This window comes from Marmota monax, unplaced genomic scaffold, assembly GCF_021218885.2.
Source record: "Marmota monax isolate L192 unplaced genomic scaffold, Marmota_monax_Labrador192_F-V1.1 WCK01_AAM20220418_F8-fsc00114, whole genome shotgun sequence".
Taxonomy (NCBI): domain Eukaryota; kingdom Metazoa; phylum Chordata; class Mammalia; order Rodentia; family Sciuridae; genus Marmota; species Marmota monax.
In genome coordinates, this window is record NW_026694943.1 from 2,991,195 (window position 1) to 3,005,350 (window position 14,156).

Sequence of the window (14,156 nt, forward strand, 5' to 3'; positions counted from 1 at the left end):
TTAAAAGTGCTTCTCAGAACCAGCCAGATGTGAGTCCTTCATGCAGCTTCTGTGCACCTAAGGAAGCTGCAGGTATGTGCAGGTGACTACCTTGCCAATGGAACAATTCTCAGCCCCAGTGGCACACTCTGATCATAGTACTCAGCTAAGAGCAGGCTCCCTCTGAAGTCCATGTCACTCAAAGTTATGCATGTCCTTATCTCCACAATTTGAATGGAGTAGTGAGATGGGGCCCAGTGTTTCCTCTAACTTTGTTTTCTAACATGTTCAATTTCTAGTCCCTTCTACTCTCTGCTCTGCACGTGAAATAAACAGGTGCAATGCCATGGGAGGGTGTCCACCCCTGTGCACTTGTGTGGTGAAGGTGTGAAGGTGCTAGTGGTTGGTAATGGAATCCTGATGGACATCTGAGCACATGGCAAAGATTTTTTCTAAAGGCAAAGCAGTGGTTCCTACATCTAAATGTTATAAAAAGAAGGTGGTCTCCTATGGTTTGGATCTTAAATGCCCCCAAAAGTTCATGTGGTCTTCAAAGCAGCAATGTTCAGACCCAGGGTTTTTGGGAGATAATTGGTTCATAAGGATTCTGACCTCCTAAATGGATTAATCCATTTATGGATTGTTTTAGTCAGCTTTCTCGCTGCTGTGACTAAAAGACTCAACCAGAACAATTGTAGAGGAGGAAAAGTTTGTTTGAGGGCTCACAGGGTTTCAGAGGTCTTGGTTCATAGAAGACTGGCTGCATTCATTGGGGCTTGAGTGAGGCTGAACATCTGGCAGAAGAATGTGGCAGAGGAAAGTAGCTCAAATGATGATCAGAAAGAAGCGAGGGAGAGAGAGAGAAAGAGAGAGAGAGAGAGAGAGAGAGAGAGAGAGAGAGAGAGAGAGAGACACTCCATTCACCAGATGCAGATACATACCCCAAGGCATGCCCTCAATGCCCCACCTCCTCCAGTCACCACTCAGGTAATCCCATCAAGGATCAATTCACTGATTTTAAAATTACTGTCCTGAAAGATACTACAAATTCACATTCTACCCAGCAGTATCTAGTGTTGATCCAAGTATCCCCATACGTGGATCAACACTAGATTTTATGATAATGAAAACCTTTCCTAATTTGGTAGGTAAAAAGATATTCATTCATTTGTTTCCTGTTATTTTATTATTAATAGGTGGAAGATATTTCTCCTCTGCTCATTGTACTTATGTATTTCTTATTATAAAAAGTGTCGGTTTGAATCTTTTGTATTCTTTGTAGAGGTCACCTCTCTTAAACTCTGCCTCTCATGTCAATCCAGGTTAAGATAATCATTCAAGTTCACTTAAAGTTAAGTTTAAAAGATAAACTTTTGTTATACAAATTATTGTATTCAAACAATAAATAAAATATGATATATAACTAAATGAATATTCAAAATTATGTTCCTTAATTCATAAGTAATAAAAAATTAAATGTTTTTACTCTTGTTAATTTTGTATTGTATTTTCCTTACAAACTTTACAACTATTATTTGTCAGTGCCTTATATGAGTACCAATTCTAATATAAAACACAAGTTAATTTAAGGTAATAAGGCTATTACCTAGAGGACAAACAAGTCCTACAACTAACTTTGATTTGTACTGCTCTAAATATACCAAGTGCAGGCTTATTCTTTGTTACAAGTCAGGCCCATCTGGTTGGCTCAACCAGTCATGCCCCTGCTTTCAAATATATAATTCTTGCCTTTTTGTCTTTATTTCTTCACATACACTCTCATAGCTTTTATTTCACAAAGAGCCCATCCCTCCCATGGGTGCCCAATGGATCGCCCCTGCGGGATGTGAGTGGGAGAGTTCTAGGCTAAGTCAGAACCTGTGACTGACTCTCCGGAGGCCTTTGGATTTGTAGTTCAATCTCCGTTTGCTCTATGGAGGAATAGCAGGGAATAGACTGGCAGAAGACCAGAAAGCACAGTTCTTTAACTGAATCACAATTCCAAAAGCTTCTTGGGAGCATCTTTAAACTTGGGAAAAGAAACCGATGTTCCTTCAACTCTCTCAAGAAATCCTACCATCAGTTCTGGTGACCCCTCACCAGTCACTCCCAATCTCAGAGCCATGCTCACCTTGGGTCATGTGTATCCCTCCTCTACCAACCAGGTCCTCCCTTCTTTCTCTCAGGCCAGAATCAGCCCCAGCCCTGCTGTAGGCCTTGGTGTCTCAGGACTGCAGCTGCAATGACTGGATTTGCTCCCTGATTGGGAGCCTGTTCCTCCTCCAGATAGGAGGGGCCATAGGACCTGGGGGTGGGAGAATCTTGTCCAAAGAGAGGGGCCTAGAACCTTGTTCTTGGGTTTTGGGTGGGGTTTCAGACAGCATATTTCTTCCCCCTTCTCTCTTAACCACTCCAAAATATATATGTGGCACCTTTGTCAATAATCAAATGATCATATCAATGTGAATTTTCCTCTTTGTTTTCTATTCTATTCTGTTGGTCCTCATATCTTTTTTTTTTTCTTCCAGATACCATGCAGTTTTTCTTTCTTCTATAGCTCTGTAGTATAAGTTGCGACCAAGGACTGTCATATGCCTCCATCTTCCTACTCAGGATTGGTTTAGCTATTCTAGTTCTTCTATTCTTCCAGATGAATTTTATGTCTGTTTCCCCCCTCTAGTTTTGTGAAGGTTGCCATTTCTATTTCAATGGAGATGTCATCAAATCTGTAGATCACTTTTGAAAATATGGCCATTTTGACAATATTAATTCTGCCTATTTATTTTCTAATGTCTCTCTTTAACATAGGGTCTGGTGCACGCAGCCCCATCCCTGTTCCTATTGTGTATTAGTATAAAGCAGTATATAAAAAACAAAAAAATCTTTAAAGAAAGTTCTATTTTTTTTCATCTTGCTCTTGTTATTTATCAAAAATACAGATGCATTTCAGATGTTCTTTCTTTATAACAACTGAATATTTCTCTAGCAGATGGATTTACCATACTTAAGTAATTTCCTACTGATTGAAATGGGGATATTTCAAATGTAAGAAAATTCTTTTTGATATTTTAAATTTTAATTTAATTCCATAGTTGTATTGTGCATTGTAGTTGTCATAATATTCATATTTGTTGTTACATATTCGTTCACGCAAAATATAGCAACAGAATATAGCCAATATAAATCTCCAGTATTTCCTCTTTCTCTCCTCTCCTCCCTTCCCCTGGTCTCTTTCCTCTACAATACTGATCCCCCTTTGATTTTCATGAGACACCTCCCCCCCGCCTTTCTTTCCTTGAAAAGAAAATTCTAAAGAGTAAATAACACATGAACTTGGAGGCCACTGGACCTGCCACTACCAGGACAACCTATGATAGAGGCATCTGTGCTAGGCAAAGGGGCCCCAACACAGCCCCTAGTGTGCAGAAGTGAATGCCCTCCACAGCTGGAAAACCCACACCCTTTCACTGTGGTTCTTTCATGCTCCTTGGCCCTGGGAAAGGAAGGCTCAGTAACCCCCCCCCCCCCCCCCAGTGAGGACAGAAGTGGCACTGGAAACCTGCACCAAGCCATCTTGCTCTCTTCTGCTAGCTCACTTCCTCCTACCCCACTGCCCCTAATCTTTTCATCTCTTTTCGGCTCCCTGGTCTAGTTCTGTCCGGTGTCCCCTCTGCAGGCGCAGGGTCAAGAACCTGATGCAGGAAGTGCCCGTGTGGGACAGAGCCCGCAGTCTGGGTACTGAGGAGGGGACAGGGATGTCCCCATAAGTTGGATTCCACAACTCACAGGCCAGCCCAAAACGAAGAAAGTAAGGCAGGAGCTCAGCCTGGATGATAAGAAAGAGTAGTGGGGACTGCACCTGCCATCCTGAAGGCGCTGGGGAGCAAGGCAGGACCTGGGCAGTGGTCAGAGCCTTTAAAAGCCGGGGGCCGGCAGGCCGCAGCGCGCTCCTCCTGCATCTGGTGGGACCACGTCCTCCAGCTGCCAGGGCCACCAGGACCCCGCAGAATCATCATTCCCATTGCTGAGGTAGAGGGATCCTCCCGTGTCCCACTTCCTCTGTGGAGGTGGCACTGGGGACCTACACCTAGCCATCTCTCCCTCCTGCAGTCTCGCTCCCGCCCACGCCTGCCCTAACTTGTTCTTCTCTTTTCTGCTCCCTGGGCTACCTGGGTCCCTTGGCTCCCACCACAGGCTCAAGGTCAAGAACCTGCTGCGGGGAAGTGAACCAGCGGGAAGGAGCCCCTAAGGGAAGTCTGGAGACTGAGGAGGGCACGAAGGTGGGCTTCCTGTCATTTTGATCCTGCAAATTCTACTGCCAGAGCCTCCCAAAGAAAGAAAGGAGGGAGCCGAGCCTGGATGAAAAGAGAGTGTAATGCGGACTGTCCCTGTCATCCTTAAGGCACTTGGACCTAAGGGGAGGTCAGAGCCTTTCCTCCAGGCCAGGCCCCCTACAGCCCCCTGCCTCTGGGGTCTGGGTATAGTTTCATCCCCTCCTATTGCCCCCCCCCCCAGGGGCTTCCTCTTGATTCAGAGGTGAGACTATTTCCAGTTGACCAGGGGACTGGAGATGAAGCTCAGTGGCACAGCACTGGCCTAGCATGCACCAGTACTATAGTTTGGATCTAGAATGTACCCCAAAGCCCCTGGGTTAAAAGCTTGGCCCTAGTGTGCCACTGTTAGGACTTGGGGGAAACTTTAAGGCGGGGGATGCCACGGGGGAGTCAGTGGGAGTTCTGTACTCCCACCATGGAATGCTTCCTTGCCCCACAGGCCCCACAGGCCCCAAAACCTCCCAAACTGGGAGCATATATTAATATTATACATTAATTCTCTCAGTATTTTGTCACAGTGATGGGAAGAGGAGAAGCTGACTAACAGAGCCAGGGCACAGTTTTGATCCCCAGCACAAAACCCCCAAACCAGCAGAAAACCTGACCTGTATGGCACAAGCAGACAGTTTCAATTATGTAGATTGACTTGTCTTGCTCCTCTCACTGACCAAGTCTGACCAAAGGGTGAAAGGCAAGAAAGTAACTGGTACTAATTCTTCTTCATTTTCAAGAGTCCCTATCTATGAGTTAATAGTAAAATGCTTTTCCTAAAATTATTTCTAGGTGGTTGTGGGAATTTGTAAATCTTCCACTACCGTTTTTCCTACTTTTTGGCCTGTTAGCCAATATTGTGGTTGAAAGATTATAAACTTTTGCTCTGGTTCCTCACACATTGTAAACTTTCATAATGAATAACAGCAACAAGTAGGAAATTAAATATTTTCATTTCAAATACCTATTGTTATACCAATGCAAAAATTTTATGAACAAAAACATAAAATACTAATCTGAAATTTTCTGGGGGGGGGGGGTTGCTAAAAGGAATTGAACTCAGGGGCACTCAGCCACTGAGACCATCCCCAGCCCTATATTTTATTTTATTTAGAGACAGGGTTTCACTGAGTTGCTTAGCACCTCACTGTTGCTGAAGCTGCCTTTGAACTCCTGATGCTCCTATCTCAACCTCCTAAGCCACAGGGATTAAAGGCATGCCCTATCAGGCCCGGCCTAACCTGAAAATCTTGATCTTTACATTTTAGATTTGACTTAGTACTTAACAAATAGCATTCCATACATTAATTAAATCATTATCCTTTAGTATTTGCATAGTCCAAATTCTAAAATGTTACATTCATATCTTTCTCCCCTAAGTACCCACTTCTATTATTCATACATTCTTGTCTTTAGGTAACTGAATTTTAAACACTTGAGCACAAAATCTGAAAACTGCATTGAGAATGTCTTTATCAAGCATCAATTGAAAGTCTACTGAAAGTTATTCTCTCTGCTTTTTTAACTTGTTTTTAAAAATTTATTCTGATTTGTTATACATCATGGCAGCATGCAATTTATTTCATACATACAGAACACAATTTTTCAAGACTCTGATTGTAGATAGAATATTTTCACACCACTCATGTCTTATGCATGTACTTAGGGTAATGATGTCTAACTCATTCCACCATCATTCCTACCCTCTTGCCCCCTTCCTTCCCCACCTTCCACTTTGCCCTATCTAAAGTATCTCCATTCTTCCCATGCTCACCCCCAATCACCATTATGTCTGTGTCCTCATATCAAAGAAACCATTTGGCTTTTGGTTTTTTGGGATTGGCATGCTTAACTTAGCATGATATTCTCCAACTTCATCCATTTACCTGCAATTGCCATGATTTTATTCTCTTTTAATGCAGATAATCTTCCATTGTGTATATATATACCAAAGTTTTCCTATCCATTCATCTACTGAAGGGCATCTAGGTTGGTTCCACAGTTTAACTATTGTGAATTGTACTGCTATAAAAACTCATATGGCTGTGTCCCTGTAATATGCTATTTTTAAGTCCATTGGGTATGAACTGAGGAGTGGGATAGCTGGGTCAGATGATGGCTCCATTCCCAGTTTTCCAAGGAATCTCCACACTGCTTTCCAGATTGGCTGTACCAATTTGCAGTCCCACCAGCAATGTAAGAGTGTGCTTTTTTGCCCACATGCTTACCAACACTTATTGCTGTTTGTATTCTTGATAACTGCCATTCTGACTGGAGTGAGATGAAATCTTAAAGTAGTTTTTATTTGCATTTTCTAATTGCTAGAGATGATGAACATTTTTTCATATGTTTGTTGATTGATTGTATATCCTCTTCTGAGAAGTGTCTGTTCAGTTCCTTGGCCCATTTACTGGGTTATTTGTTTTTGGTGTTAGGTTTTTTGAATGCTTTATGTATTCTAGAGATTAATGCTCTATCTGATGTGCTTGTGGTAAAGATCTGCTCCCATTCTGTAGGCTCTCTATTCACTTCACTAATTGTTTGTTTTGCTGAGAAGAAACTTTTAAGTTTGAGTCCATCCCATTTATTGATTTTTGATTTTAATTCTTGCGCCAAAGAAGTTTTATTAAGGAAGTTGGGGCCTAATCCCACATGGTGGATATTAGGGCCTATTTTTTTTTTCTATTAGACACAGGGTCTCTGGTTTAATTGCTAGGTCCTTGATCCACTCTGAGTTGAGTTTTGTGCATGGTGAGATATAGAGATTTAATTTAATTTTGCAGCATATGGATTTCCAGTTTTCCCAGCACCATTTGTTGAAGAGGCTATCTTTTCTCCAATGCATGTTTTTGGCACTTTTTCTAAGATAAGATGATTGTAATTTTGTGGCTTAGTCTCTGTGTCTTCTATTCTCTACCATTGGTCTACCAGACTGTTTTGGTGCCAATGCTATGCTGTTTTTGTTACTGTTCCTCTGTAGTATAGTTTTAGTTCTAGAATAGTGATGCCACCAGCCTCACTCTTCTTGCTAAGGATTGCTTTAGCTATTCTGGGTCTCTTATGTTTCCAGATGAATTTCATGATTGCTTTCTGTATTTCTATAAGAAATGCCACTGGGATTCTGATTGGAATTGCATTGAATCTATATAGTGCTTTTGGTAGTATAGTCATTTTGACAATTTTTCTATTTCATGAAATAGTTTGAGACATTTGAGTGTCAGTTCTTTTTAAAGGTCTTTTAGAACTCAGTTGTGTATCCATCTGGTCCTGGGCTTTTCTTGGTTTGTAGAATTCTGATGGAGTCCTCTATTTCCTTGCTTGAATTTGATCTGTTGAAATTGTGTATATTATTCTGATTTAGATTAGGCATATCATATGCCTTGACAAATTTGTTGATGTCTTTGATATTTTCCACTTTATTGGAGTACAAATTTTCAAAATAATTTCTAATTATCTTCTGTATTTCTGTTGTGTCCATCATAATATTTCCTTTTTCGTCATGGATGTTAATAATTTTTGTTTTCTCTCTCCTTATCTTTGTTAGCATGGCTAAGGGTTTATCAATTTTACTTATTTTTTGAAAGAACCAACTTTTTGTTTTGTCAAATTTTTCAATTGTTGTTTTGTTTCAATTTCATTGATTTCAGCTCTAATTTTAATGATCTCCTACCTTCTGCTGCTTTGGGGGTTGATTTGTTCTTCTCTTCCTAGGGCTTTGAGATGTAATGTTAGGTCATTTATTTGTTGACTTTTTCTTCTTTGAAGGAATGAACTTCATGCAATGAACTTTCCTGTTAAAACAGCCTTCACAGTGTCCCAGAGATTTCAATATGTTGTATCAATGTTCTCATTTACTTTTAAGAATTTTTTAATCTCCTCATTGATATCTTTTGTTAATCATTGCTCATTTAGTAGCATATTATTTAGTCTCCAGGTGTTGGAGTAGCATTTATTTTTTATTTTCTCATTAATTTCTAATTGCATTCCATTATTGTCTGATAGAATGCAGGGTAGTATCTCTACTTTTCAGTATTTACTAAAATTTGTTTTGTGGCATAATAACATATGGTCAATTTTAGGGAAGGATCCATGTGCTACTGAGAAGAAAGTGTATTCATTCATTGATGGATTATAATTAAGCTCAGTTAAGTCTAAGTTATTGATTGTATTATTGAGTTCTATAGTTTCTTTTTTAAGCTTTTGTTTGGTAGATCTATCTAGTGGTGAAAAGGTGTTAAAGTCACTCAGAATTATTGTGTTGTGATCTATTTGACTCTTGAACTCGAGAAGAGTTTGATTGATGAATGTAGATGCTCCACTTTTGGGGGTATATATATTTATAACTGTTATGTCTTGTTGATGTATGGTTCCATTAAGCAGTATGAAATGTCCATATTTATCCCTTTGGATTAACTTTTGCTTGATGTCTACTTTATTTGATATGAGGATGGAAACCCCTGCTTACTTATGTAGGCCATGTGAATGGTATATTTTATCCTAACATTTCACTTTCAGTCTGTGGGCATCTTTTTCTATGACATGAATCTCTTAAAGGCAGCATATCGTTGGTTCTTTTGTTTTTTTTAAATCCAATCTAACAGCCTATGTCTTTTGATTGGTAACTTTAAGCCATTAACATTTAGGGTTATTACTGAAATATGATTTGGATAACCGGGCATTTTTGTTTATTTTTAGTATTTAGCTTGACTTGGTTTCTCCTTTAATTTGCTTTTCTTTTACTGAAGTTCTTCCCTTTGCAGATTTTCATTGTTGTTTTTCATTCTCTCCTCGTGGAATATTTTGCCAAGAATGTTCTGTAGTTCAGGCTTTCTTGCTGTAAATTCTTTTAGCTTTTGTTTATCATGGAAGGTTTTTATTTCATTGTCAAATTTGAAGGTTAATTTTGCTGGATATAATATTGTTGGTTGGTATCCATTATCTTTTAAGGCTTGGTATATGTTGTTCTAGGATCTCCTAGCTTTGAGAGTCTGGGTTGAAAAATCTGCTGAGATTTGCATTGGTTTTCTCTCAGAGGTAATCTCATTTTTCTCTCTTGTGGCCTTTGGAATTCTATCCTTATTCTGCATGCTAAGCATTTTCATTATAATGTGTCTTGGTGTAGATCTGTTGTAATTTTGTACACTTGGTGTCCTATAGGCCTCTTGTATTTGATTTTTCAATTCATTCTTCATGCTTGGGAAATTTTTGGACATTATTTCATTGAAGAGATTGTGCATTCCTTTGGTTTGAATCTCTGAACCCTCCAATATCCCAGTAAATCTTAAATTTGGTCTTTTGATGGTATCCCATAATTCTTGGATGTTCTGTTCATGGTTTCTTACCATCTTTACTGTGAGGTCAACTTTATTTTCAAGAATGTATATTTTGTCTTCATTGTCTGAGGTTCTGTTTTCCAAGTGGTCTAGTCTGTTGGTGATACTATTTATTGAGGTTTTTTTGTTTTTTTGTTTTTTTTTTTTGCTTATTGTTTCTTTCATTTCAAGGATTTGTGGTTTTTTTTCAGTATCTCTATATCTTTCTTGAAGTAATCTCTTTTAATCTGTATTTTCTCTCTGATCTCTGTGTTGGTGTGATCAATGATCACCTGAATTTGTTCTCTTATCTCCTTGTTGGTGTGATTGATTTTTACCTTTATCTGCTCACTTAGGTCATTCTTCCCAAATCATTTTAATTATGTATATTATGAATTCCTTCTCTGATATTTTACCTACTTCACTATCTATGGATTCTATTGTTGTAGTATCTTGGTTTATTTGGGGCACTTTCCTCCCTTGATTTTTTTTAATGATGTCTATGTGTCTTCCTCTCTTGCAGTGTAGATCTGAGATATTACAGCTTCTGTCCTATTGCCTTATAGTGTGCGTACAGGTTACCCATACTTCATTTTTAAGGGAGAGATTAATACTATAGCATTCAATGTATCAAATGTGCAGCCATATATCAGTTAGCTTCTATTTTTATGTTTACAGTATTGTCACTATGAACATAAACGATGAGTTTGGTTTTCTTCAACCATATGATCAATAGGTTTGCATAATGATTTACAGTTTCTGATGGTGAAAGGCAGACTAGGTGGTTGGAGGAGATGTTTATGAGGTAGGATGTGAGAATATGCATATATTAGATTATATGACTTGTGAGAAGATAATCATAGGAAGTTGGCTGTTAGTAGGAGAAACAAAAGATAGGCAACCCTATGCAAGACTCTCTGTCACTTAGTAATAGGATAGCTGTTAGCACCCCTGGTAGAGAAACCTCTGGTGCAGCCAGGCCACAGGGACCTTGGTGACATTTTACCAGGCCCTTATTGTTGCCTCTTGATAGAAGCAGTGATTTTCCAGTTTCTTATCAGTGGAAGCCTCAAGCCTGTATGTTTCCTGATGTTAGGCTGCAGAGTCACACTTTGGTGAATAAGGAACCTCAGCACAGGTTGCCTTTCTGTGTGGGTGTGGGGTGGCTCTGCCCCTGCCCTGGAACTCTGAAAGTTTTTCTCTACTGATTAAAATTGTGGTCTGTAAAAATGTAGCAATATTTATTTGTAAACTAATTTTAAGCTTTGAAGCATATCTAGATTTTTTGGTAATTGATAAAGGTGAATTCCTGCCCCTCCCAAATACTACTCCCTAAAGTATAAATGACACACTTGAACAACTTCACTGAACTATTGGAACTTCTAAATGTTACTTCCAATGTAAAATCTGAAAAATATTGTGATATTGTTAAAATTGAATTCAAAAGAGACATTCCTAGGCAAAAGTTCTTACAGATTTTAGAACTATAATGCTTTCATATGTAGAAAAAACAGAGATCTTTTATAATTCTGCAATACTGCCTCAACTTTACAGAATTTAAAAAACAACCCATCTTTTAGATTTTCATGAAATCCATTTAGAATAAGTATCATTTTTTTTTGCTATTGTTCATGATGGAATAAAATATTTAGCTCTGATGGTTCAGAGCTAATAAAAAGAAATGCGTAAATTTGGGCCTGAGATAAATGTGGTAAAGAAAGAGCATAGAACTCTTATTAATTCACTCAAATCATATTCTGTTAGAATTTACCTACTATGACATCTACACTGTTAATTTTAGAAAAACAAAACAAAACAAAAACCCCAGAAATGTTGGGGTCAGAAATTACCAATGGCAAAAACAGTTTGTAACATTAGCTGGACCTGGCATTAAACCAAACAACAGGTGTCAACTGCCATCCACAGCAGTAAAAACTACAACAGCATTAATGGTGGGAGCAGGAGTTATATAAACCAATTCATGCTAAACAATGGAAGAATAAGTTAGGAGAAAGAAGATGTGATAGAAAGACAGGAAAGAGTTAATGATTTCAAAAAGTGACCAGAAAGAATTCAGAAGAGATGGAACAGGTGATGGTTATAAGCAAGGGGGAAGAAAAGATAGAAGTAACAATGTAAAGGGAGAGTGAATGAAAGAATAATGGCTTCTGGCTGCTGGCATGATAAGAGAGAGAGAAAGAGAGAAACAAGAGGAAAAGAAAACAATATAAAACAAAACCAAAATATTCAAACCCCAAATCTTAAGCTTGAAGGCCAGGAGAAATAACTACACTTTAAAAAAATGCTAAAAGTGAGAGAAAAAGAAATATCTGTATCTATATCTATCTCCATGAACCGATCAGCACACCAGACACACACACGAAAGAAAGAAAAAAGAAAAAATATTCTTAATGTAAAATGAAGGGCTTGTTTCCACTGAGGTGGTCAAAACAGTCTACAAGAATGGATGATCACTGTCTATGCTTTATTGCCCTTTCTATTTCTTCTTGAACTACTTACTGAGCAGGAGAGCAAGGTCTGGGGGTTGTTAATCTCTTCCTCCTGTGCTGCCCACCTAGAAGCCAGTTGGAATGATCTAAACTGAAGCTGGTTGGAATAATTCTCAGCTTCTCTTTTCTCCAGGATGTGGTAGGATGGGATGTTACCTACTGTCAGTGGGAATTTGTCTGCACAGACCAGATGGATGCATTCTCAGGGTGGGGCAGCCACAGAATCCTATGAGGGGACAGCTTGTGGGTGGGACTGAGGTCTAATCAGGCCTCAGAGACTTTATTGGGTGGGCTCTGCTCTGGAGGCATTAGATCAACACACCCCTAAGGCCTGGCAGATGCCCATCTCTTGTGTGGATCTCAGGAACCTCCCATGAATTCTACTTATGGCACAAGGGAGCCTATCCTCCACACTGTGCTGCCCATGAATACAGCCTTCCTGAATTAGTCCATGAATATATTCACACCTGCCTGTTGGGATTCCTGCCCTGCTCTGGCTGGTCATATGAGTCACCAGACTCAAAGGAGAAGCAGGTTGGGCTCTCTTTCTCTTTTCGAACTTGAATCCCCATGGGTACAATCTTTTCTGTGCCTGTTTCACTTCCATTCTGCTAGGTATACCCTAGACTGTAGTGTAGGTGCCTGCTGGGACAGTGTGACAGTCTTTGCTCTGATTTCCTGGCTCCCTAAGAAGCAGACACAGAATGGCCACTTCAAAATGGCTCTGCCTCAGGTGCCCATGACTCATTTGGAAGCACAGGGCACTTTTCAAATACCATTGCTCAGTGCAGCCTCTGGATCAGCTAAGTTCAGGGAGCTTTTCTGAACTCAGGTGCAAGGACATGCATGGCTATTAATTCAGACACTGGTGAGAGGTGATGGGGGACTGAGAAAAGACAAACAGACACACATAGAGAAAAAACCTGAGGCCAGGTGGGGATTCAACCTCTGATGGAGGATGAATAACCCAGAGCTAGCTCAGGATGTTTATTATATAGGTTTTTTTCATCAAAAAGTTATTGTGGGCTGGGGACATAGTGCACTTGGTAGAGTGCTTGCCTCTCATGCACAGGCTCTGGGTTTGCTCCACAGCACAACACACACACACACACACACACACACACAAAGTGATTTGTGAGAAAGTTTTAGCAAAGCAGAAAGACGTGAAGTTCATAGTGAAAATTGTGAGACATCGAGATTTGTGGCAATCAGTGTGGCCAAACTCATGGTTCCAGCAAAGGGTGATAACAGATTAGAAAATGAAGATTCACACACAGATTGTGAATTATGCAGCTGGGATTAGGTGGAGTGCTGCTTTCTGATAGAGAAGCAGGTCTCAAGATTGGCCAGCAATTTTTATTTATGTATGTCTCATATCAGGTTAAGGACTATGCTACCATTATTCTTTGTCTTCAGGAAAGTTACAGAAAAAAGAAACATCTATGGAGATTTTCCATAGTTGCAATCCACAGTTGCCATGTGGAATGTTAGCAGCTTTGTGAAATGCTCAAGAAGGTCCATTGTTTAAAGTTACTATTAAGCAGGCAGGCTTAGAAGTAGCAGAGCTGGTGAAACATTGTGGTCATCTAGCATGAGAATTCCTCTATCCCTGGGAGCTATGTGCCTGAGATCAAGGTTGAAGCTAAGCCTCTTATGAAGATCCTTTTCATGCAGGGCATTATCATAGCAGCTAGGCATCTTATGCAGCCACCCAGGAACATTCCCAGGCACCAGATGTGCCACAGCCATGAGGTCATCAGAGACCCCCAGTCTCATTCACTGCTCTCCCATTCTTTGTCACCACTCTCCACAGAGGTTATCATGCTCAGAATTCTCTATTCCATGAAGTTGATGTCTGAGTTTAAGGTTTGAAATGATACAGCTCTGCCAGGGAGCTTCCTCTGGCTGGGCATCACCATAGCAACCGGGCCACCTTGACCTCAACCGTTACATAGGAGGTTCCCAGCAGAAACTCAGACATGAGGCAATTAGAAATCATGGTTCAACTCACTGCTGTCTACACTCAGGAT

At 39.8% G+C, this 14,156-nt stretch overlaps 1 long non-coding RNA gene across 1 annotated transcript in view; it reads left to right on the forward strand.

Annotated features, from left to right (window-relative positions):
• The window catches only part of LOC124081177 (uncharacterized), a 54,170-nt gene that overhangs the window by 16,363 nt on the left and 23,651 nt on the right, over positions 1 to 14,156 (forward strand). The window lies entirely within an intron of this gene.